Source organism: Budorcas taxicolor, chromosome 10 (genome assembly GCF_023091745.1).
Source record: "Budorcas taxicolor isolate Tak-1 chromosome 10, Takin1.1, whole genome shotgun sequence".
In the NCBI taxonomy this organism is placed as follows: Eukaryota; Metazoa; Chordata; class Mammalia; order Artiodactyla; family Bovidae; genus Budorcas; species Budorcas taxicolor.
Window position 1 is genome coordinate 46,008,523 of NC_068919.1, and position 24,637 is coordinate 46,033,159.

The 24,637-nt window shown below is 46.0% G+C and overlaps 1 protein-coding gene across 2 annotated transcripts in view; it reads right to left on the minus strand.

Moving 5' to 3' along the window:
• Positions 1 to 24,637, minus strand: part of TLN2 (talin 2) — a 499,959-nt gene that overhangs the window by 391,165 nt on the left and 84,157 nt on the right. For both annotated transcript variants that reach the window (XM_052646966.1, XM_052646965.1), the window contains exon 2: positions 15,476 to 15,561. The gene's annotated coding sequence lies outside the window, so the exon portion shown is untranslated. The remainder of the gene's footprint in view (positions 1 to 15,475; positions 15,562 to 24,637) is intronic.

Here is a 24,637-nt window from a genome sequence, read left to right on the forward strand (position 1 = left end):
GGACAGTCAGAGGTTCCTGACAATTTATCCCATCTGTGGAAGCATGACTCTTAAAATGGAGAATCACCCAGAAAATCTCCTATGGGGCCTGAACCTCTGCCATGTAATGATTTTTCCTTCTTAAGGGAATAAAGGTTAACAAAGTGCAACCTTTTTTCTAAATAAGGTCGCACAGTCCCTTTTGCAATCAGATACCTGCTCTGAGAATTAACACATCCAAATCCCCTGCTTGAATGGACATCTCCCTAATCTACTTCTGGAGAGGCGCATGCTTTTGTTTAAAACCCCGAAGACCCTGCCAGCTGAGGTCCAGCCATAAGCAGAGACTGTAATTTAATTTTGCCAAGAGCTCAGGACCTCAGCCCTAGGGAGAATCAGCCCTTAGTGAAGGCTCCAGGGCTGAGGCACCCCGCCCCGGCCATGCCCACCCCAACTATGAGGGAACACACAGACACAGGGGGTCTCAGGGCCTTTGAGATAATTGAAGATGCTAGCTACAAACACTGAGGATCAAAATGCATGTGACACCTATTGGCCGCTCTGCTGTCCCTTGGCCTCCTACCATTTGTCTTCCTGGAAATAAAGGAATCCCAGTTATCACCCCAACAGAGGGCAGCTGCACACCTAATTCAGGCAGATCCGAAAACCACCTTCCTCACCAGGATCCTCCCTTCTTGCAGACAAGCAGCTTCCGTGCTGTTTACTTAGATGTTTGATTTAGCCACCCGGTGATGGGCCTTACAATGTGGCAGAGTAAAGGGGGTGAGGGTGGGTAGATTTGGGAGAACTTTTGGTAAGGCAAGCTTAGAACAGATTCACTCTGGACAATAGCATGCTCAAATTCATCCTATACTTGTTAAAAAATAAAAAAGCCAAGGGTAGATGGGAAGACAGTTACTTGCTACACAAGTATTATGAGCCAGACATGGGGATGGAGGCTTCACCTGCATTATCTTGCTTAGTCCCCTTCTCACAGCAACCCTACCAGGTGGATGGGTTACCAGCATTTCACAGGTGAGGAAACTGCAATTCAGGAGCTCTCTAACTGGCCTGCACTCATGCAGCCATTAGATGGTGAGGCAACATTTGAACCCAGATCTGGGTGCCCCATGTCGGGCAGTATGGCTCTGCCCTCTGACCCAATTGAAGATTCTCAGATGAAAGTTTTCTGTTGAGTTACCAGTGCTGTAGCTGGCCAACAGCAGTTCAGAGACCAGACTTCCCACATCATGGTTTACACGCATGAACTGGACCCTCCAGCTACAAACTACACACATCCTAACCCAGCGTCCCAAAGGAGGCAGAAAGGAACACAAGGCAAACTCAGACTTTCAATCGTTCTTCCACCCCAACAGGAAGGCACACAAACACTCCGAGTGCTCCAGTGTCACACAGTGAGAAGGCGGCCAGAGCATCATCCTCGGCTAGCGCACTCTTTCCAAAGCACCACCTCAAATCACCTCCCAAGAGACTCAAAAGTGGCCATGTTCCCTGTGATTACATGAATTCCACCATAGGGCACTTACTCTGGTAGTCCAGGGGTTACAAATCTGCCTGCCAATGTCGGGGATGCGTGTTCTGCCCCTGGTCCAGGAACTAACATCCCACATGGGGTTCCTGAGGCAGATGGCCAAATGAGATACAACACATCAGAGAGAGGGGAACAACCGGAGGGCTCTCATCAGTCTGGGGGGTTTTGAAGTCAGCACAGCATCCTGAGTCACAGAGGGGGAAGAGGTAAAACTGTGATACTCAGCTACTCCTTTTTAAGTGGGAAAGCATACAAGATACTTCAGACATTTGCTAAAAAACACAGTAATCTCACCTGTAATTGAAGGAAAGCGCAATCACTTAGCTAAAACTTGCTAATCCTGAATTCCTCCTTCCTGGAAGATCCCAAAATAAATGAACCACCACTACATTCTCAGCGGGTGGGTTTTTTTTGTTTGTTTTTTTTTAAGATCTTTCTGATGTGGGCCATTTTAAAAGTATTAAATTTGTTACAATGTTGCTTGTTTTATGTTTGGGTGTTTTGGCTGTGAGGCATGTGGGATCTTAGCTTCCCAACCAGAGATCAAACTCACATCCCCTGACCTGGAAGATGAAGTCTTAACCACTGGACCCCCAGGGAAGTCCCTTCAGTGCATTACTTTTCATCTATCCTAGCTCTTCTCAAAACCTTATTCTTCACATTTTCTGGACATCTTTGTTTGCATCCATCAACCTCACCTTCCCTACCCACACCTTCCCCAACACCTACTCCCCAGCACAACCACCACCAGATCACATTTATCCAGCATTTCTATATTAGATAAAGAGGATCCTGTAAAAAGAAAGTGATGCTTACTTGGCCAAAGCCCCTTCCTCATACAAAAATACCATAGGCAGAAAATCTAATGATGCTCTATCAGTGTCTTTAAAACTTAAGAACATATTAACAACTCAGAGAAGCTTTTGCTGATACCAAGACACAAGACAAGGAATTAAATTATTAACATTCTTCTAGGAAAGATGGACAAACAGCAGCCCACTCCAGTATTCTTGCCTAGAAAATCCTGTGGACAGGGAAACCTGGTGGGTTGCTGTCCATAGGGTCGCACAGAGTCGGACAAGACTGAAGTGATTTAGCATGCATGCATGCACTGGAGGAGGAAATGGCAACCCACTCCAGTATTCTTGCCTGGAGAACCCCAGGGACAGGGGAGGCTGGTGGGCTGCCGTCTGTGGGGTCGCACAGAGTCGGACACGACTGAAGTGACTTAGCAGCAGCAGCAGGAAAGATGGACTGTCTCCAAATCTAGTTGCCCTAAGGCTGTCCATAATTTTTACTCAAATTCAGGTCTAAGCACAGCCTGAATATATAGCCTGGGAATATATGGCCAGGCATATTTATTTTTCCAAGCATCTGTCTCTGGGATGTAGTGAAGGTCTGCCATCACAATTCTTCTGATGACATGGACAGATGTGCTCTAAGTCATGCAGTGATAACCCCACAAATAAGTTAAGGCACTACAACTGCCTGGAACAAATCAAAACACTATTTAAGAAAAAAATGAATTCATAAATCAGTTTAATCTTTATAACAGTCCCTTTTTGAAAAGGGCAACATCCTTGAGGTCAGGGGTTATGTCATACTCCTTTATATGTTCCCCCTCTCCAATATTTAGTAGGATACTGTGTAGAATAGTCAAGATGTACTGTTGCTCATGAGTATTTCTGAAACCTCTATGCAGGTCAGGAAGCAACAGTAAGAACTGAATAGGGAACAACAGACTGGTTCCAAATAAGAAAAGGAGTAGACCAAGGCTGTATATTGTCACTTTGCTTATTTAACTTCTATGCAGAGTACATCATGAGAAACGCTGGGCTGGAAGAAGCACAAGCTGGAATCAAGATTGCCAGGAGAAATATCAATAACCTCAGATATGCAGATGACACCACCCTTATGGCAGAAAGTGAAGAGGAACTAAAAAGCCTCTTAATGAAAGTGAAAGAGGAGAGTGAAAAAGTTGGCTTAAAGCTCAGCATTCAGAAAACTAAGATCATGGCATCTGTTCCCATCACTTCATGGGAAATAGATGGGGAAACAGTGGAAACAGGATCAGACTTTATTTTGGGGGGCTCCAAAATCACAGCAGATGTTGACTGCAGCCATGAAATTAAAAGACGCTTACTCCTTGGAAGGAAAGTTATGACCAATCTAGATGGCATGTTAAAAAGCAGAAACATTACTTTGCTGACTAAGGTCTGTCTAGTCAAGGCTATGCTTTTTCCTGTGGTCATGTATGGATGTGAGAATTGGATTATAAAGAAAGCTGAGCATCGAAGAATTGATGTTTTTGAACTGTGGTGTTGGAGAAGACTCTTGAGAGTCCCTTGGACTGCAAGGAGATACAACCAGTCCATTCTAAAGGAAATCAGTCCTGGGTGTTCATTGGAAGGACTGATGTTGAAGCTGAAGCTCCAATATTTTGGCCACCTGATGTGAAGAGTTGACTCATTTGAAAAGACCCTGATGTTAGGAAAGATTGAAGGCGGGAGGAGAAGGGGACGACAGAGAATGAGATGGTTGGATGGCACCACTGACTCAATGGACATGAGTTTAGGTAAACTCTGGGAGTTGGTGATGGACAGGGAGGCCTGGTGTACTGTGGTTCATGGGGTCGAAAGAGTCGGACACGACTGAGCGACTGAACTGACTGACTATATTTCACTTTTAAAAGTACTTTTCCCCCTGTTTTTATCTTATTTTGTATCTTATTTTATTGACCCTAGACTGCATGTTGTTATGTTGTTTGCTTCTTAATAAAAAGTGGGATCAAGAGCTCTAGGGGTCAGCAAGATCAAATATGCGGTGTCAGGAAACAGCACATAAAACGGAAGAAGTTTGAAGCAGAAGAAGTTTTAATCAAGGTAATATTGCCAAGGACTTCCCCGATGGTCCAGTGGTTAAGAATCCTTTGTCCAATGCAGGGGACACAGGTTTGAACCCTGGTTGGGCAACTAGGATCCCATGTGCTACAACTAAGACCCAATGCAACCAAATAAATGTTGGTTGTTTTTTTTTTTTTTAAAAAAAAGGTAATGCTGGCCACAAACTGAAATGCCCAGAGCTCTAAACAGCACATCTTTCCCACGTGGCAGTCTCCTGAGTCTTGAGTCACATCTACAAGGAATCCCATGATTGCTTAATGGGCTGGGAGCAACCATCCTAGGTCTTAGGAGTCCCATGATCAGTCCAGGAGCTTACACACCTGACATTCAACACCATGCAAGCTAACCAGACCCAAGCAGCTCAATGTCAGAATCCACGTCCGAAGAGATCATCAAAAGAAGAATGCAGCGGCAGCAGCCTGGATCATCCTCTTCTGCGTTTGGCAAACACATGTAAACAAGAGATTTCTACATCCTCATCGATCCTTTCCACTCCTACGTAATTTGGAGACAGGCCGGACAGTCAGATGGAGTCAAAGGGAACTCAGGGTTCACAAGGCTTTGTACCTCTGTCTCCAGGATTTACTCTTGCCGCAGGGCAGAGAGGATGCTCTGTTCCTGCCTCAGGCAAGTTTTTCCTGTATGTGGGTTCTGAGGACATCAGCCTTTTCACCTGCATTCAGGAGCAGACCCTGCAGAGAACAACAGTGCCCACTTCAGGCAAGTCCCAAGTACAAAGAGCACTTGCAAATCAGACTGCCCTTTAAAGGAGGGCGTGGTCTTCTTTACATGCTCACCTCCTCTGGGAAACATAGATTAAATGACCCAAGCTCAATATTAACCAAAGGGTCGCGGCTAAGATTAGTGTAGGACAGAAAGACATCTTGTGCTTTCCGACGTGATGTACTGAGAAAGATTCAAAGCATCATTTATGTGGCATTCCTGACAGTAACACATCCAATCGTGAGCAATCTCCTAGCGAGGAATTATCATACAAATCCAAATTGCTAGAAGTAACTGACGTTTTTTAAGAGTGTAAGTCAGTGTCATCAAACACACACACACACACACACACACACACACATAGAGGCACACACAAAGGCGGAGGGACTGTTCCTAACTAAAAGGATGACAGATATGTGACAACTGAATACAATCAGCATGATCCTGGACTGAATCCTAGGTCAGGGGAAGAGTTATTGTCATAAGTAGCAAAATTGGGGCATGAACTGCATATCCAACAACAGTACGTCAATGTTATATGTCCTCATTATAAAGCAACTATATTTCAATGAAAATTAATTTGAGAACGATTTTTTTTTTAAAGAAAAAGATATGCAGATTGGGGAAAATGTTATATATGTCCTGTTTTACTAACTAAACTATAGTTACAAAGAGGAATGTCTTTGTTCTTAGGAAAGACATGCAGAAGCTATTTAGGGGTCAAGTGGCATGACGTGTGTAACTTCAAATGGTTCAAAAAAAATAATAGGCATCAATATGGAACGATAAAGCAAATGAGGCAAAATAGTCATAATTGATGAATTAAGTTTAGACTATATAGGAGTTCTTTGTATTCTGGCAACTTTTCTGTAAGTTTATTTTAAAATAAAGCTTTTTAAAACAACATAAATTCAAATTCAACTTGCAAAGTATTTCTACAGTAACACTGGTTGAATGAGGCAAGGCCCCATCCCATAGGAAGAGCACCTGTCACCATCCACCCACCCCCAGACCCAGGTGACTGTGTCCCTCTTCCACCCACCCCCAGACCCAGGTGACTGTGTCCCTCTTCCACCTCAAAGTCAATATCTGGCCAAACTCAGCCATTGAGATTAATCTCCCAGGAATTTGAAACTGAGCCAGGAAGAGGTGAGAACACTGAGCAGAAGAGGGCAACTTCAGGTCTCCGCATAGAGTGGGCAGAGGAGCGGGTCTGGTTTTGACGAGGAGGACGTGGTGACACGGGACAGGACTGTCTCAGAGCACGAATGAGCACGTTGGTGGTTACGTCTCAGGTACACAGCAATCCCTCAATACAGGCTGGCTGCAACCAGCAAGTACTGGACAGGACTGTCTCAGAGCACGAATGAGCACGTTGGTGGTTACATCTCAGTACACAGCAATCCCTCAATACAGGCTGGCTACAATCAGCAATTACTGGAGAAATGTCTCAGAGCATGAAAGAGCACATTGGTGGGTATGTCTCCAGTACACAGCAGTCGTTCAATAAAGGCTGGCTGCAATCAGCAATTGCACTGAACAACTCCACAACTCCACCCCACCCCCACTTCATTTTAGCCACCTCAACTGTGTCTGTTCCTTGGCAACAGACTATCAATACAACAAGATGAAGATCCCCATGAACTCCTGCCCACAAACGCAGACTGGGGAGTGCAGCCACCCACCCCTCCCCTGCTCCCACGCTGCTGCCCTGTTTCCACCCAAGAAGGGATGGCTCCTTCTCTTCTCATACCCACAGCCTCTTATCCAGGGACAAAGTGGCCACAGCAAAGGGTGCAGCCTATAACGGAGACCACTCAACCTCTACCAGGCACGACACACTGTGGCAAACAGCCAGAAGGAAAAGACTTGGGCCTCGACCACGCAGAAAACCTGGATCCTTGTACTACTAACCTCAATGAAAACCTGGTAAATTACCACTCTCATCTGACCTGCAGGTAGACAGAATAATGGTACCCAAAGTTGTCTATGTCCTCATCTCTATAACCAGTGTACATGCTACATTACATGGCAAAATGGACTTTGCTGATGGGATTAATTTAAGGATCTTGAAGTAGGGAGATTTTCCTGGATTATCCAAGTGGGTCCAATGGAGTCAAAAAGATCCATAAAAGCAGAGAACCTTTCTCAGTTACGGTCAGCAGAAGATCAAAACGTAGCAGGATTTGAAGATGGAAGGAAATAAGCCAAGGAAAACAGGTGGCCTCTAGAACCTGAAAAAAGGCAATGAGATGGAATTCTCATCTAGAGCAGGGGTCCCCAGACTCCAGGACCTAATGCCTGATGATCTGAGGTGGAGCTGATGTGGTAATAAAATAGGAATAAAGTACACAACAAATGTAATGTGCTTGAATCATCCCCAAACTATCCCCACCCCCTGCCTGGTCCGTGGAAAAACTCACTCACAAAACCAGTCCCTGGGGTCAAAAAGGCTGGGGACGGCTGATCTAGAGCCCCCGGAGGAACAGAGCACTTGGTTCTAGCCTCCTGAGACTCGTATCAGCCTTCTCAGCTGCAAAATTGTAGGATCAAATAGATTTATGGTGTTTTAAGTCACTAAGTTTGTGGCCATTTGTGAGAGCAGCACCAGAAAACTAATACGGACTTTATTCCCTCCTCTGGAAATGAGAGGGTTTTCATCCTTTCTGAGAAGTGGGGTCAGGAGAACTCCTGGGGCACCCCTGGAGAAACCTTGGCCCTTGACCATAAGTTCTCTGAAGGTAAGTAATTCACAAAACCACCCTCCATGTCAGATGGAATTTATTTAGTATCATCCACCCTTGTTTTGTGTGTTTCCCAAGTGGCTCAGTGGTAAAGAATCTGCCTGGCAACGCAGGAGACTCAGAAGGCATGACTTTGATCCCTGGGTCTGGAAGATTCCCTGGAGGAGGAAATGGCAGCCCACTCCAGTATTCTCACCTGGGAAATCCCATGAACAGAGGAGCCCCTGGCAGGCTATATATAGTCCATAGGGTGGCAAAGAGACAGACACAAGTGAGAATGAGCATGCATGCCCTTGTTTTGTATTTTGCCACTAGAACTCATTCTTTTTTTAGTAATAAAAATAAAATGTCTCCCAAGTTACTAAGTAATTGGCAAACCCCAGGGGCCCAGAACACCAGCATCCGCATTGTATCCGCTTGATCAGTCAACATTCCCCAACAACCACGCCCACCCCAGAGGGCTTTAGCACTGCCTCAGATCCAGTAGTGAAATCACCATGGCCGCCTTCCAGATTTCTGAGTCATCTTCACCACTGCAGGTCCAAGCAGCAGCAGCTGGATTTTGACCTCAAGGCACCAAAGCCCAAACCCAGCCCTGGAAATTCAGCTGCTGCACAAGGCCCCCCAACCCCCACCGCCCTTCTCTAACATCTTCCCCGTGCAACTGCCCTGCAGTCTCCTGGGAGCATGGAGCCGGCCGAGGGACACGCTGCCAAGTGTAATCCACGGGTGTAGTGATGCGCTCCAGCTACATCACGGGAGCTACTTAAACTGATGGCCTCTGTTCTCAGGAGGGTGTTTGAGGGTATTTCTTATCACAGAAATATTTCCAATGAATGAAACATCTGGGGAAGACAGCTACTGTCCTAACTCTGATGCAGTCTCACTAGAAAGGCCTGTGACAAGCCTTGTGGCTTGTAGTTTTTTTGAGCAGAGCCTATTTGTAGCTTCCACTTCTTTATTCTCCCAAGAGCTGGAGAGTGTGTGTGTCCCCTACAAGCGCAGTTCTAAGGACAAGAGGTCAAAGTCCATCAAAACAGACCCAGGAAAAAGGAGCTGTCATTCCTTTTGACAATCTTTGCTGCATCTACTCAAAACTGGGGCCCACCAGGTGGGTTTCCCAGGGGATCTCTTCAAGTACAAAGAGCATCACCTCTAAAGCAGAGAGCACCTCGATACCAGGGACTAGTACTGGAAATGGCTCTGGCCCAAAAGGGAATCTGTTCTAAGCACCGTGGTGCAGGAATTGGCCACACAGGGTGCCGGCTGCTTTACAAAAGGAAGAAGCCTGTTTTAGGGTGGGCAGGCCAACAAAGCTCAGCCACGGGGAATTCGATCACCTTTTTTATCATCCTGTCATCACCCACTCCAGTTAAACCAAGATCTGCCACAGATGCCTGCCAAATGACAATGCAGGACCATGGCTCTGCCTTGGAGGAAAGTGCTCCTGAAACGTCACATAGTCATTCTGGGTGCCCAGGAGACCCCAGCCACAGACAGCCCAGCACGGCCACAATAATCTGCCCAAGAGCCTCCCTCTGAGCAGGAGCAGAGGTGGGGAACTGGAGAAGGAGGTGAGCCCACAAATGCCTGGGCAGAAGGGAGCCGCCTCCAACCTGACCCACATCTTCCCTCTCCCACGTGCTACAACACACGCTCCGGAGCATCCATCAATAGCACCACTGCGTATAAAAAGAACGAGAAGGATGCAGAGAAAAGGAGCCTGCGGAGAGGAACGGTCAAGTCCAGAGATGAGGCCTCAAAGGCTGAAACATAGAACCAGAAAAGACCTCCTGGCAGCCCTTGCTCCTCAGTGACTTTGTTTGAAGCCCTAGAAACTCCTAGACCTGGCATGGCAGTGATTTTTTTTTCAGGTCCTCTATATATTAAGCTTTCAAAATGACAAATTTTCAGGACTAACAACATTCTGTGCTAGTGACAGCTCTTAGGTCACTGGGCACCTAAGAGTATCTCATCTTTTTAGAGGTGAATTTTTAAAGGTGCATAACTTCTGACCTCAAGAGTCTACAGAAATGCCACATGGTCTACAAATAAATATTTTAAAAATGCTCACTGCAGTATTACCAAAATGTAGGGAGAGGGAGGGTAGGAAGCCCAGCCAGCAATGAGAGAATGAAAGATCATACAACTTACATTTTCATGTAAAAAATAAGACACAACAATTAACAACAACAAAATAATAATAATATGTGGTCTTTCAATATAGGGTTGATTTTTTTTAGCATGGAAAGTGTGTCCGTAATAGTTTTTTAAAATACATTACACACATTATTATACCATATTAATTTAAAAGGAAAAAACATGTTTTCACATGTTTTTTAAATAATGTCAGGAGTATAGAGAGTCCTACTACTACTTTGAAAATACCTTCCCTTCTCACAAAAAGCGAAGGGTGTCAACAGTATCCTTTATTGTTCTTAAAGCAGGTAAAGGCTCTGTCTGCAAGGAGGGAACAGTTGTAAAAAAAACAAAAAAAAACTGCCAAATCCCCAGTCAGTCATTCCTTTAATTAGACATATTGCTTTTTCAGGCTTTTCTTTTTTTAATAAAGAGAAACATGCCCCTAAGGGTCCCCAAAGGGAGAAAGCATTGGGATTAGAAGTCACCATAGACCCACAACTGCAGACAACGTCATACAACAGATCAGAACGTCCCAGTTTGCTGGACAGGGGTGCCTCTGGGTAGTCAGCAACAGGCTGTGGGCGAAATCCTTCCGTGCCCCAAACCCCACGTGCCCTGTGAGTAATGCTGGCTCTAGGGTTGGCATGTTTTGAAATGAGGGAGATTGAGAGAATCCTGCATTGAGGCAGAGGCAGGAAGAACTGCAAATCACAAAGTATCTGAATGTTGTTTGTTGCTTCATTTGAAGGTCTGTGTCTATCCTCCGGCATCCTAAAATTTATTACATTGTGATTCTTTTAAGTTTGTCTGGTACAAAAAGGGGAGATATTTCCAAATTTGGCAACCCTATAGCATGAACTGTGGTGTTGGAGAAGACTCTTGAGAGTCCCTTGGACTGCAAGGAGATCCAACCAGTCCGTTCTGAAGGAGATCAGCCCTGGGATTTCTTTGGAAGGAATGATGCTAAAGCTGAAGCTCCAGTACTTTGGCCACCTCGTGCGAAGAGTTGACTCATTGGAAAGGACTCTGATGCTGGGAGGGATTGGGGGAAGGAGGAGAAGGGGACGACAGAGGATGAGATGGCAGGATGGCATCACCGACTCGATGGACGTGAGTCTGAGTGAACTCCGGGAGTTGGTGATGGACAGGGAGGCCTGGCGTGCTGAGATTCATGGGCTCGCAAAGAGTCAGGCACGACTGAGCGACTGAACTGAACTGAACTGATAGCATGAAACAGAGGTCCAAGAGGCTGGACAGCTTGACTGGGATTACCGGATGGGAAGAATGTCATTAGAGGGGGAGCCATTCTCTTTTTTCCTACAAAGTTTTTACTCCTCTTCTTTAATTACATGTTGTAAATTACCTTTGTAACTTTGTAAAGTAAAATTACATTTTAAAGAAATATAAGCAAAACCTGTTACAGAAAAGAGTATACTTACTCTCCCTTTTTTTTTCCCAAGACCCTCATCCAGCCTCTCCCCTATTACTGAAAATAATTGAAGAACCCAGAGAGGAGGACTTAAGTCCACAAAAGGCAAGGAAACACTTACTGTTGTGTTTACCTGTTAAGGCTTGCAATTTCCAGAGATTCCTCTGACTACTGTTACCAGCAGCCTGTTTGCTCAGGGGTTCATCAGCAGTGCTTATTAAGCCACTGCTCTTCTGATACACTGGCTTTAGACAAGCCAATAAGAGAGAAAATACATTGTTGGGTTCATTTAACAGATGTTTATTGAGCCTAAGGCTGAGTGCTGGGCCCTGGGATACAGGATAGATAAAGCATAATCCCCCTGTCCTCAGGGGCTCGTTTCTACAGACCAAGAAATTGGCTTCAGACATGAGCAAAGAGCTCGACCAGAGGGAATACAGCCAGACAGCAGGGGAAAGGGGCACTTCAGCTAGTCTCCGAAGAGCGAATGGCCAGGATGAATACACAGTGCTCCAAGAGCATCATAGCTAAAACCATTCTCTCGTCTCACCTCCTTCCTTTCACTGTTGAGGAAACAAGTCCAGAAAACAGAAGCCACTAGACATTGGTGCCAATATGAGAAAGTACAGTGCAGGTAAACATTCTCGGGCCCAAGGTTACCCACTACAGAGCAAGGAGGTAAATCCAGCTCCCACCAGCTCCGAATCCTTAACTCTGGATGCAAAAGCCTAAAGAAGTGAGAAGGAGCTGCTTTCAAGATCCATTTTTCTGTCTTCATGGGTGGGCGGGCCCACCTTGCCCCTCCAGTGGGGAGGTACAGGCATGGACTTGGTAACACAGAATTTGCAACCCAAGCCTAATAGTACAGTTCCTCCATTGCCTAAAACAGGAGAGCAGGAGTGCACACCTTGCCTCGAAAACCTAGTTATAGGGATTCAACTTAATTCTGCATTTGGTGAGTGGTTCAGTGGCTCAGACCGTAAAGCATCTGCCTATAATGCAGGAGACCTGGGTTTGATCCCTGGGTCGGGAAGATCCTCTGGAGAAGGAAATGGCAACCCACTCCAGTACTCTTGCCTGGAAAATCCCATGGATGGAGGAGCGTGGTAGGCTACAGTCCACGGGGTTGCAAAGAGTTGAACACGACTGAGTGACTTCACCTTCAGTTTCACTTTTCAGTTTATACACAAACTCAGCATATATATGAAGCCAAAATCAAGGAAACTCATTCAAAACTTAAAACCCATAAACTCTAGAATTGTGTACCTGATACAGAACAAACAAAATAACCCTGAGCAGAAGGAGGTTATTTGGAAATGGTCAGATACAGGAATCCCACACAGTGATCAGAAAATGGTCTTCAGAAACAATGCAATCAGGACTTCCCTGGGGCTCTAGTGGTTAACAATTGGCCTTGCAATGAAGTGGATGCAGGTTCAAGCACTGGTCAGGGAACTAAGATCCCACAGGCCTCAGAGGAACTAAGAGTCCACCCAGCCAAAAATAAATTAATTAAAATGTTTTAAAAAATGCCTTCAACCTGACTTCTCACCTTCTGCCTCCAGCAGGAGCCATCAAGGATTAAGCTGTAGCCCTGAATCTTAGGGCCAAAGGCAGTCACGCAAGCCCCCTAGAGACCTGCCACTGGCGGGGCTGGCAGGAGCTAGCAGGGGTGGGGTGAAAAGTCAGCCTCCCAAGTGCACTTTTCTCTTCTCAGTTCATTTCTGTGAAGCAATGAATGACCAAGTTCCTTCTATAACTCAAGAGGCCAAAGTGCTACAGAAGCAATATTTTAAAGCTGACACACAGGGAAGGGTCATACCCTCTAAGGGTAAAATGAGGGTGAGCTGGAAGGAAAATAGCACAAATAATCAGCATTTCAGTCTTGCCACCAGTAGTAAACTTCTCTTTCTAGTTGTGATGCAGGTGATGAAAGAAAGAGGAGATAAAACCCTGCCCAAGGTCCAGCAGACCAGGCCGGACCCTCATCTTACTTCCTACATGATCCCAGGCAGTGCCTTCACCCCCGACCTCAATCTTGTCCTCTATGAAATAGTCACTACCTGCCTCGTGAGTCGTCAGGAGGGCTAAGGCACAAGGTCATGTGCCAAGTGCTTTGCCTTAAACCTCGTATGTTGTAAGTATTCCATAAACGGCCACTGGAACTATTAACTACCCAAGAGGCAAATCAGTCTGGCTCCTTGTAAAAACGACACGACTTCTGAGAGGGCTGACTGCAGCTGTCCAGCAGTGCTGAGCCTGCAATAGTACACCCGCATCTCGGGAGAACAGCCCCAGGGCCAGTTCACCAGCTGGATTCAAGATGCCCTCTTTGGCAGCAGCATCCTGAGCCTCCCCAATAGCCCCTTGAACCCTCTCTCTGCCTACTTTTTCTGTGGTCAGTTCTCTGCTTCCAATATAGTCTCTCTTCTCAACAACCCACTTCAGTGCGTTAGCCTAGCTAAGGCAGCCTGCTCTTAAAAACAAGAAACAGCCTCAGTGTTTTCAGAAATGCTGACTTCAAAACAGGCACACTCATCCTATGAGGCAGAGACCTCATAGGATTCCACCTCAAGAATCTCAAAAGCACAGAACTTAAAGGGAGGATTTCCCTGACAACCCATAGCACAGTATAACGAGTATGAGCTCAGACACTGGTGAGGGTAGCTTAACAGGGCTCCCATACTCCCTGGTCGGGCTCATATCTCAAACCACTCAGCCTCACACCGTTCAAGAGATGAACCCGCCAGAAAAACTCCCACCAGGTCTCTGGGGGTTTTGCAGGCACACACCCTAGGCAGCTCACCAAGAGTCACACTCAAGGACAAGTCTCGTGGGCATCAGGATCCCCTTAGACCTTTCTTCTCCAAGTGTGACATACAACTCAGCAGCTTCAGCATCACCTGGATCTTATGAGAAACACAGGCTCACAAGCCCCACCCAGACCTAGCTTATCGGGGTCCCCCTTTTAACTAGATGCCCGGGTGACAGTGCTTGAGAGTATTTAGAACAAAGTATAGCCAGAATGGACTGTGATTATTGACTGAGGTTTTCACTCAGTCTTTTCCTTTCTTTGTGGAAGAAAGGCAATATCAGCCACTAGCGCACAGTAGATAATCAATATTCGTTGAATGGATGAACAGATGAATGGGTAGTCTACCAAGTGACTCAAGAAACTTACCCTGTATTAAGTGCAAAGAAAGATGCAAGCATGGGCCTGAGAGAGAGAGAGAACACTTGGCGGCAGGGAGAAGGGGTCTTTAAATGAGGTTGTCAGTGGAGGCCTCTCTAACAGGAGTTCACATCAGGAGTGGCATGAAGCTACGGTGTGATGGATGAGCAGGCGCACGCTGGGAAGAGGATGTCAGCCCTACCCGCACCTACACTTGCCACCATAAAGGGTCTCCGGCTGTAGGCCAGTAAGGATAGATAAGACTCATAAGTTTCTTGGTCCAATGGTTAAGAACCCACCTTGCAATGCAGGGGACATGCATTCGATCCCTGGTTGGGGAACCTAGATCCCACATGCCGTGGAACAACTAAGCCTGCACACTGCACCTAAATCCATGTGCTCCAGAGTCCTTGAGCCACAGCTAGAAAGTCCGTGAGGCAGTGAAAGATCCCGTATGACTCGATGAAGATCCTGTGTGCCACAACTAAGATCCGACATAGATAAATAATGTTTTTCTTAATTTTTAAAAGAACCCTGGAACTAAGAAACTAAAGGGAAAAGAAAAAAATTATTTTAAGAAGACCCATAAGTTGGGCTCTGATGGTAGAAAAGAGCAGCTCTCAGGAGGCACATTCAGCAGGTCCCTGACTGTAAGACAGCTGGGGTCAGGAAGGCCGTGTCTGGAGTCACAGTTGCCATCTCCATGGCTCCTGGAGGTGGCTGTGCCACAGGAGGGCTGAAGAGGGAAGCAGTCTATCAGCTAGACTCTGTTTCCTGCCCACAACCCCTCCAGCCCTCAGATTCCCAAGCAGAGACATGGAGATTACTCACTGTTTTCTCCAAGTTGATCCAGGAACTTGCAGCCGAGCATCCAAGGGTCCAGGAGCCCAGTCCAGATGTTACCCTGCAACAGCACGCTGGCCAAAAAGAGACAAACGACACGAGTCAGTGCAGGCGGCCACGTTAGTGAGTAAGCAACACTGTCTCAGCATGGAATGACACTGACGGGGTTCAGATGATAAAGAGCAGAAAAGGAAAGCACCCCACTGGAGCCAGTGGTCTCAGAGCGCTGTGCAGTGATACAAATGGCAAACTCCTCTGCCCTCAGCGTTGGGAGAAACACCGGCCCAGCAGCAGCAGCAGCTCCAGAGCAGTCTCTCTGCAAATCCCCTGATATGGAGTCTAGACATAGGGCTGCAAAGGGCCCTTGGAGAGAATCAGGCCCAACCCGTCTCTTTACAGACAAGAAAAGCCAAGACTTAGAAAAGACAACAGGCCTTGTCTAAAATCAGCAGAGTATAAAGGCTAAGCCAGGAAGGGAATCAAGGAAGCAAGTCTATAAAAAAGCTTAAGTTTACCTGTAAATTACCTTCCTTCAAGAAACCTGGATTCTAAATAAATGTTATTCTTATCTGTTCTGGCTCTTAACAGACAGACAAAGCAGCCTGCAATTCCAGATCTTAATGGTTTCCCGAGTTCTCTCTTTTATCCCCAAAGACTTTGAAGAGCCAAAGTAAAACTCCTGGTTTTCTCCCAAAACAAAAGAAAACAAGGGAGAAAAAGAAAAACCCTGGGACTGTTCATATTTGAGTACAAGATGAAAAACCTAAAACTTTGGAGAAAAACTTGAAGACCTAAAAATTCCGAATTTATGAGATATAAACTGCACAGAACAAAAACAAAAGCTTCTCTTCCATACATCAAGTTTATAGACCCAAGAGACTAGAACATTCCAGGGACATGCCTGGAGACCATAAGAAGTGGTACACTTCAAGGACGAGGGGGCTGTCTTGTTAAAATAAAATGGATGATCAAAATGCCAAGTCTTTAAAAAATGACGCTTCTGATTATGTTTTTTTTTTTAAATGAATTGTCATCTAATTATATATTTAAGACATAATTATGTAAACAGTTACCTCTTCTCCTGGGGTTCTAGTTCCAACTGACCTTGACAAATCAATGTAACCTTGGGCATATCACACCTAACCATGCACGTCTTCCATCAACTCATCCATGAAAAAGCAGTGATGGGATAAGACTTAGCTCTTCAGCTGGAGAATTCTGAAAATCCCCTGCATTGCTGAAACAAGCTGAAAGTACCTCCCATTAAGTCAGTTATACAAAGCATAGTTACTCGCCTACTTTGAAAAAATGAATGTCAGTCATTATAAATTTAAATTGCCATCTCTTAGGAAATAACTACAAAGTTGGTGTAACAGTCATGTTCTGTTTCCAGGGAGTTTACTTCGACAGTGACAAATATGCCCCCACCTGCACTAAATGGGGTATTGGGGTCTATTTCCCCAAAGGTCCATTATTATTTATAAGGATGAAAGTTAGGGTTTCTTTTGCATGAAGTGGAATTTAGGCAGTGAGGTCATTTGTTTTGAAACTACAGCAAACATTCCAGTTTTTTTCCCCCATTTTAGCATTTCAATTACTCTGGGTCAAGAGTAAAAGATGAAGATTTCACAGAAAATGCAAAGCCTAGTAGGCCACCCACAGAATGGTCAAAGATTCTGCCCTGGACAGTCCAGGGCACAACTAAGGGGGTTCCCTATCCCAAGTTAGGCAAGTTCACTGGTAAAAAGTCAGTGCAGACTTGCACACAAGCAGACTCATACATATTTCAAAGAATGTTCAACAGTCCCAGGATTCATTTTAAAAAAATAAAAAAACAGAACCTACCATACTGACCACATGGTTTCTGATCCTTACAGGGCAGGAGGGTCCATAAACTCCGCTGGAAATATGATGAACCCTCTCCCCCAGAAGAAGGACATGAGAGATTCAGTTTCAAATTTCCCCAGAAATTTCTCTGTACCTCTGGTTAAGGACCCTGGCTTAATTAACACAAGGAATCCCTTTTCATCTTTCTCTCTGAAATTTGTACAAGCCCTTGGTAAAGAGGGTCATGAGTGACAATCCCATTTACAAAGTGATACACAAGGGTAGGGACCAGTGAGAAAACCAGCTTCGTGCAGCTCTTAGAATGGAGAGTATGACTCTGCAGCCAGCAATGCTAACAACTGTTCTTGAGGCCCTGGCTGTGCCTGGGAGCCTTTGCCAAACAGTTTCAACAGGGACCTTCCCAAATCTGGGTTTGCACTTGGTACTCAGTTCTTCAAAACAACAACAAAGAGTAACACGGAAACATATGTAATACCATATGTACAATAGCCAGTGGAATTTGCTGTATGGCTCAGAGAAGTCAAACCGGGGCTCTGTGACAATCTAGAAGGGTGGGAGGGGGTAGGAGGTGGGAGGCAGGTTCAAGAGGGAGGGGACATATGCATATCGATGGCTGATTCATTTCGATGTATGGCAGAAACCAACACAATATTGTAAAGCAATTATCTTTCAACTAAAAATAAATAAAACGGTGGCAACAACAACAACAAAAAATAAACAAACATCTGCATTACTTAGGAATGCATACAAAGGTACCAAGGATCAGTTAAAATGAAAAACCAAGATGCTTATCATAACTCTGAGGTGATAGGGGGCGACTCTTTTTGAGATATTCGTAATGTTGGCTGTTGGCTTCCCAGATGTTCAGATTATTCCTCTGTGTTGCATATATTATTCTCCATGTATGTCACAGAGTAAAGCAATCTTCCTTACAGAGAGATTCAGGCCAGGGACAAGGCTCTCCAGGACTTGTCATCTCAGCCCCAGCTCAAGACACAGCAGTAAAATTGCGCTGAGCCCAGCAATGGTCTGAGGGTGGGGCCCACCAGGGAACAGTGACCAGCTCTGGCCCCTGGGACACCATCTATAAATAAGTCTTTTTTTTTTTTTTTTTCAAACAAGTCCACGCCCTGGGACAGTCTGGTGTTCTGGGCTGAGGCCACGCTGACCTCCGATGCTGCCCATCACTCTGGGAAATGCTGGTGTTGAGTTTCTGTGAACTCACTGGTCTTCCTCTTCCATGCTTGGCAGGCCTATAACCTGGGGCACATTCTGTTACTGTGAACAATCTCAGCAAGTCTTCCTGAGCCTCTGAGAAAGGAACAAAGCCCAGACTCATGTGTGGAGCTTGCAGGACTGTTCAGCCATCTCCTTCCTCAGCTGGATACACAGGCAGGAGGGGCCTTATATGTTCTCCTTCAGCTGCCTCATTACTCCACCCTCCTGGTAAGAATTCTGCTCATTCAGTGAGCGGTCAAGACATCTACTGGCCAGAAAAAGAGGTAGACAGCGTAAGGAGTCGTGACCAATATGTTTAGATTCCTATCCCTTTTGTCGGAGAAGGAAATGGCAACCCACCCCAATATTCTTAGCTGGAGAAATTTCCTGGACAGAGGAGCCTGGCAGACTACAGTCCACGGGAATCGCAGAGTCAGACACGACAGCAACTAACACTTACACTTACTTATCCCTTTTGCACACTTACCAATACTATCTTGATCAAATAAGGAAAGTATGCTCCTTGCCTAATAATTTGAGCAAGAGCATGCCATTCCAAAAAGACCCTTCTTAGGGTAATCTTACTAGCAGATGAGGGGCACTAGTGGTCAAGAACCCACGCACTAATGCAGGAGACATAAAAGACGCGGTTCAATCCCTGACCAGGAAGATCCCCTGGAGAAGGGCATGGCAACCCACTCCAGTACTCTTGCCTGGAAAATCCCATGGGCGGAGGAGCCTGGTAGAGACCATGGGGTCGCTAAGAGTCTGACACAACTGAGCGACTTCACTTTCCCTTTCCACTTTCATGCACTGGAGAAGGAAATGGCAACCCACTCCAGTGTTCTTGCTTGGAGAATCCCAGGAATGGCGGAGCCTGGTGGGCTGTCATCTACGGGATCGCACAGAGTCAGACATGACTAAAGCGACTTAGCAGCAGCAGCAGCAAAGAGTCAGACACAACTGAAGCAACTTAGCATGCACACACGTACTAGCAGACAAAGCTCTGATTTTTTAGTTACAACAGCCAAATATTGACACCATGACATCACATAACATTTTAACCCGGTTTGGAATAACCTACACCCATACCCCGTGGCTTTTTCATACTGTTCATGGGGTTCTCAAGGCAAGAATGCTGAAATGGTAAATGCAGCCATGAAATTAAAAGATGCCTGCTCCTTAGAAGAAAAGCTATGACAAACCTAGACAGTGTAGTATTAAAAAGCAGAGACATTACTTTGTTCACAAAGGTCCATATAGTCAAAAGCTATGGTTTTTCCAGTAGTCATGTACAGATGTAAAAGTTGGACCATAAAGAAAACTAAGTCCTGAAGAATTGATGCTTTCAAACTGTGGTGTTGGAGAAGACTCTTGAGAGTCCCTTGGACAGCCAAGAGGTCAAACCAGTCCATCCTAAAGGAAATCAACCCTGAATATTCATTGGAAGGATTGAAGCTGAAGCTCCAATATTTTGGCCACCTGATGTGAAGAGCTGACTCACTGGAAAAGACCCTGATGCTGGGAAAGATTGAGGACAGAAGGAGAAGAGGATGACAGAGGATGAGATAGATGGATGGCATCACCAACTCAGTGAACGTAAGCTTCAGTAAACTCCAGGAGACAGCGAAGAGCAGAGAACCCTGGCATGCTGCAGTCCATGGGGTTGCAAAGAGTCGGACACGACTTAGTGGCTAAACAAGAACATCCCCTGTGGAAGACAGACGCACAGTAGACCGTGCTCCATGAAGGAAATAGTGCGCTTCTTCTTCTCTCACTGTGGCTCTTCTACTCTTCTCCTAGCTCAAGTCTGCAGTTCAAAAAGCAAAGCAAGGGACTTCCCTGATGGTTCAGTGGCAAAGACTCAGTGCAGGGAGCCCAGGTTTGATCCCTGGTCAGGGAACTAGATCCCACATGCCACAGCTAAGACTTTTACAAATCTGTGCAGCCAAAAAAATGTTCTTTAAAAAATGAAAAAATTTTAAAGATAAATAAATAAGCAATGCAATAGCCAAAATACAAAACCCACTCTAATATGTCACCTTCAAAAGTAGAACATCCCTCTGGATTCTGCCCTTTCTCCTGAGTTCAAGACTGGCATAGCTTGCTGTGCGCCTGTGTGTGTGTGTGTCTGTGTGTATGTGTAAGCACTCGACGACACACATGCATGCAAGCCCAACATTCTTGATGGACTCAAAACAATAGCTTACAGGGAAACTCTCGCTCAGAGCTCAGGAAAAGTAAAGGCCAGCCAATTCCAGAAAAACAAAGGGTTTTAGCAACTAACACGAGAACAAAATGATCTCATGCCCCTTTCCCACTGCGCCTGCGCCTAAGTGGGATCCTTCTCAAACTTGCAGTGCTCACTCAGAGGCAGTCACTGTTTCCACCCTAGGGAAACCCATGGGGAGGACGGCCAAGCCAGGAAGCAGATTCCAGAGGTAGCTTTTTGATGTTTAACCCAGAAAACCCTCAGACGGGGGCTCCTCAGCCAAGGAGGGGCTGGAACGCTCAGTGAGGCAGGAGACCTCATCCTCAGGGCATTAGTCACCATGTCCAATAGACAGTTCCTTTACATCAAGGGCCTGACCCAGGAATGAAGGTGGACCCTCCAATAACGGGCCTGAATCTCTGAGGCCCTAGAACGTGCTTAAACTTCCTTCCTTCCTTTTTTATTTTTGGCTGCAGTGGGTCTTGTGGCTGCACATGGGCTACTCTCTAGCTGTGGTGCTCAGACTTCTCACTGAGACGGCTTCTCTAGTGTCAGAGCATGCGGTCTAGGCACACGGGCTTCAGTAGTTGCAGCACATAGGCTTAGCCACCGCGAGGCATGTGGGATCTTCCAGGACCAGGGATCGAACCCACGTCCTCCGAACTGGCAGGCAGATTACTAACCACTGGACCACCAGGAAAGTCCCTGTGCTTACTCTTTCAATCCTCTAGATTCTCTTACATCTCAGCGAACACAGACAGGAAAAGACCATACTTACAGGGCCCCTGGTGCCTTCCCCCCATTATCATAGAGTGGCATGCAGACTAAAGGGACAGGTAAAAGCAGCGAGCATGCTCCAGATTTCCTACACGGTGCAGACCCCACCCCCGCCCCTCCACTCCACAAACACACCAGAATAGTTGTATTTCTGGTTCCCTTGGAGAAAGGAACCATCAAGACGTAAATGCTCTTAAATCAATTTTTAATTCATCCCAAAAGCCCCTACATGCATTTTTAAAGCAGCAAAAAATAATTCTAAGGCATTATTAATTTATTCTGTAAGCAAATACTTAACGCATATGGATTAAGGATCCCTTGAATGACTTCTACAACCCAATAAAATAGCCTGTGTTCCACCTCAAAGTGGTGCTGGGGTAGGGATTGGGGGAGTAAAAAATAACCCCCAAAACACCCCAAAACATTGGCCATACTTAGAGGCTATTCTGTTTGGAAGAAACTCTAAATAAGTCACGTGTGAAGGTATGAATTATTTTTGAAATCAGCCAAACCTGCATTGCCTCCCGCAGCTGGGTGGTCTTTCCCAGCGCACAACCCCCAGCCACCGTCCCATGCACAGCTCTCTGCAATTCCCTTTGATAGGGCTCCAAATAATCTCTTCTCTGGTCTTTCTCACCTGGAGATCCCTGAGGGCACCCTTAGTACCCTGCACAGGGCACCCAGGAGATCAACAGTAAGGAACAGGTGGGAAGAGGGAGAGAGGTGATATCTTACAGAGGCCGCTGCAGGTAACTAAGATGAACGATAATAAAATTTGGGGAGGAGAATGGGTATAAGTGTACCTTTCCCTGCCCCCAGACCAGCATAGCTCAGCCAATGCTCAATCAAGCTTGAAAACCCAGGACTGTAATAAAGATACAAGGAAACAGTCTTCCCAGAGGCCCAGCCCACACTGAGCAGCCAGCTTCCCCATCCATCAGCCTGACAGCAGCAGAGACAGAAGTAGGCTGGAAGGCGCTGGGTGTCCTCTGCCTCCTGCCTTCAGAGCTGCATTTTCCACCTCCTTTCTCCCTTCTCTCCTGCACCTGACATTCACTGATTCCAGGGGCAGTTCAAATCTCTTACCCGGGGAAAAGGCCCTGCATACCCTGACCCCGTATTGAGCTCCCCTGGCTCAGCCACTGCCCAGAGATGCCCCTCCCCTCCCACCCCCACAGCCACAACCTAGCGCTAGGAGTGTGTCTGGTGTCTGGGATTCTCCCCACCCCACCACATCCCGCCTTCTCCTCGCCCCCTTTGAGGTGTGTCCCCAAGCCATTCCTTCCAGGAAAGCCCAATACCCTCATCTGATATCAAGCTACCTCCCCTCAAAACCCAGATCAAATGCCCTCAAGCCTCCAAAATGACCCCTCTGAGCCTCCCAATCAAAATTAGTCTCTCCTTCTCCATATATGCCATGCCAGAGGCTTTTGTCCCCCTGTGAGACATCCAATGTCCAGAGGGTTAGTTTCTGTGTGCCCTTTCACACTCCTCCCTAGACTGAGTTCCTGGAGGGCAAGAATGCTATGTAGGGAACAAAGATAAAGGTGGCTCAAATAGTGAAGCCTCTTGACAAAACAGTCCAGACTCGGATACCTATGAAATGCCTATGCCTTGGTGTTAAAGATCCTTATGGGTTTCAGGGAGACAATTCTAGAATCAAATCAAGCACACAAGTAGCCTAAACAAGGGTTTATGGGTTTGGGGTTTTTGTTTGTTTGTTTGGGTACAGTCTAGTAACTCAAGCACATTAGTCCATAAGTTCAGGTTCTATCTTCCCAGGAAACAGACTTCTTCAGTGTTCCTTCGGGACCAAAAAATGCTGCAACTTCAAAATGCAGAGGCACACCCCTCTTTAGAAAAGACACAGCATCTCGATAAGCAACATTATTAAAGAAGCTGAATTTATAAACTCACTCTCATGGCACAGATTTCTTTTTGAGACAGATCAACCCACACACTTTTTCTTCTGATTCATTGAATGTGTTATGCGGGTCTAGAATCGACACTTCCCTAAGTCAGAAAATCCATTTGCTTGTGAAGAGACAGACATGGCAACGTCGTTATGCTGGTCTCCAATGAGAAGCCGGCTTACATGCTCCAAATGGCAACGTCGTTATGCTGGTCTCCAATAAGAAGGCGGCTTACATGCTCCAAATAAAGTGAGGAGGCAATATCTAACCCCAGTCAAGAAGCCTCTGTGATCTATTTTCCCCTCAACACCAATGTTTCTCATTTGGTCCAAGCTCCATTTCAATTACATGCCAAGAAAAGACAAAGAAAAACCCACTACCACCCACTCCTGCTTTCATGAAAACATTATAAATTATCTTTATTACGTCATATAGTAAGGTGGCCTCACATAAGGCAACACTGACAAATGGTTGCAGCAGCCGTTTTCCTGCCTGGTTCATAGGTGTCCCCCTGCTTGTCTGCCAGGCAGCGGGCCTTTCCTCTCCAGAAAACAGCCCGAGGACATGCTGATGCCTTTGATGTTTGTTTCTAAAGGACTGTCATGAACATCAACAGAATAAAACAACTTCTGTGTAACATTAAATAATGTTTATTTCAGCAACAAAACTTGAATGAATAGAGTGTCTTAACAGTATCTTTCCTCAGCTAAGTCGATCCCAGCTTACAGCTGGGAGGTCAGTAGTTTTAACTTCCACCTAGAGCCCACAGGTTGGGTTTCCCAGGTGGCACAGTGGTAAAGAATGCACCGGCTAATGCAGGAGACATGGGTGATGCAGGCTCAATCCCTGCGCTGGAAAGATCCCCTGGACGAGGAAATGGCAACCTGCTGTGTATTCTTGCCTGGAGAGGTCCACGGACAGAGGAGCCTAGTGGGCTACAGTCTATGGGGTTGCAAAGAGTCGAACACCACTGAGAGAGCACAACAGAGCCCACAGGCCAACCCCCTGTCAGCATTCAGGTACAAGCATTTCAAAGAAATTGAAATCACCAAGCTATCTCCTCTGGTACAGTCCTCAATTAAGTAAACTCCTAAGTGTTAAACTCTGAGGGTCCTACAGGCTCACACTCCAGAATGGACGCCAAAGCTCTCCCATTTAAACCAAAAAGCAAGGAAAGAAAAC